Here is a 1,965-nt window from a genome sequence, read left to right on the forward strand (position 1 = left end):
AAAAGGGCCCGTGTACTGTTTACAACGAAAATTGCACGTAAAAGGCCCAAATCCCAGGAAAAGTAAAAAAGGGAAATAGCCCACCATGGAAGCAAAGGGGCCAGGCTAGAAGCAGTACGCACAGTTTGCAGTTTAGATCTCCCCTCTAATCGCTTCGTTTCCAACCCGCTCCTGCGATCGAGCCTGCCGCCGGCCGCCCGCTAGATCGTCTGTCAGCCGCCTGCTTCAAGAAAGGAAGGGGATATGCAAGCGCGCCCCCCTCCTCCTCCTTCTCAATTCTGGATTAGGAAGGACAAATTCTGGAGTGGATGTTTCACTGCTGATGATTGTTATCCTGCTGGTGCTACTGCCAAACACCAAATTCCCATCAAATTTAGTTTCTCGTCTGATTTTTGGGCGAAGCGTGAAGGAAGGGAGACCTACGCGGAGGTTACCCGCAAGATGGCTAGAGCTGCTGCAGGTCAGGGTGCTAGAGGAGGTGCGAGGGGCAACGGTGGCCGTGGGCGCACCGAGGCGCACCCTCCTCCCCAGCTCACCACTGTGCCGCCTACTGCCCCCCCCTGTTCGACCTCCTATGGTCCAACAGCAACAGCAGATTCAGCAGCAAAACCAACCTCCCCCCCTTTCCATTTATGCTAAGCCTCCCATTTTCCCTTTGGCCTCTAACTCTCAGATGTTCTATCCGCAAAACATGGGGTCGGGGTTCCCAGGATACCCTCCTCCTGGTTATCAGCAATATCCTGCTATTACTTGGCCTAATCAACAACAGTTTCAATTCCCATTCATGGCCCCTAACCAGATCGCTCCCATGCAATACCCTCAGCCTGGGAATGCTGGCAGTGGCTCTGGATCTGAGAGTGGTCAAGTTGGTCAGAGTAAAAGTAAAAAGAAACAGAGGAATGTTGCTGGGAAGAAAGGTATGAAGACTGATGCTGGGCTTGCTGCTCCTCAAGTTACTGTGTCTACTGATGCTCCTGACTCTTACAACGTAGACCCTAAGTATATTGGGGCTACTTGTTTCAACTGCGGGCTACCTGGACATTATGTGGGTATGTGCCAGATACCTAGGAATTGTTTCATGTGTGCTATTCCTGGTCACCATATGGATGCCTGCCCCCTGTGGTACAAGCCCTACCCAGCTGCTCAGTTCTGGGGAAGTGCTGGGATGGCTTGGGCTTCTTTCATCTTGAGGCTGGAGAAAAAAGCAATAGCGACTGGCTGAATTTTGGAATGTGGGTCTGGTGGTTATTGAAGAAGGAGAAATTTCTGCTGAGGAACTCGGTGCTTGCTTCACTAGCATGTGGAAAACCAACTGGCCTTGGCAGATTAGAGCCTATGATGAGTCCCAATATCTAGTCAGATTTCCCCCTAACAAGAAAATCACTGATTTAGTTGCTTATGACTCCATCAACCTCATGAAGAAAGGGGTCTCAATTTCTTTCAAGAATTGGCATGGAGAGCTAACTGCTTATGACTCCCTGACTGAGATATGGGTGGATATTGTGGGCCTGCCTCCTGTGTGGTGCTCCTGGTCTGTGATTGCCCAAGTTGCTGCTACCTTAGGTGTCATCACTAACATTGATTGGCATGGGATCTTCAGTAGTTTTTATGAGGTGGTGAGAGTTCAGGTTGCTGTTAGAGACCCTGCTTTGATTCCTAGAGACAGACTTTTTGAAATTCAACAAGAGCTGTTCCTACTCACCTTCAAAGTTGAGGAGAGAGAGCCTGTGGAGTCTGATAACCCCTCTGATCGCACAGATCACAAAAATGATGATGATGACAGTAGCAAGAAACAGGAGGGTAAAGATGAGTTCAGCAATGATGACCTGCTGGGAGAGGAGATGGAACATGACCAGGATAACAGTAGGAAGAACTCCAATTTCAGGCCAAGAACTGCCTCAGCTCCTAGTGGGACTAGAAACAGAACTCATACTATAGATGTTGTCTCTTATCCTGCTATCTCTG

General features: G+C 49.3%; 1 pseudogene; it reads left to right on the forward strand.

Annotated features, from left to right (window-relative positions):
- LOC119315470 overlaps positions 1-1,222 on the forward strand; it is a 7,115-nt pseudogene extending 5,893 nt beyond the window's left edge.
- The last annotated feature ends 743 nt before the right edge of the window (positions 1,223-1,965 follow it).

The sequence above is a fragment of the Triticum dicoccoides genome, chromosome 6A (genome assembly GCF_002162155.2).
Source record: "Triticum dicoccoides isolate Atlit2015 ecotype Zavitan chromosome 6A, WEW_v2.0, whole genome shotgun sequence".
In the NCBI taxonomy this organism is placed as follows: Eukaryota; Viridiplantae; Streptophyta; class Magnoliopsida; order Poales; family Poaceae; genus Triticum; species Triticum dicoccoides.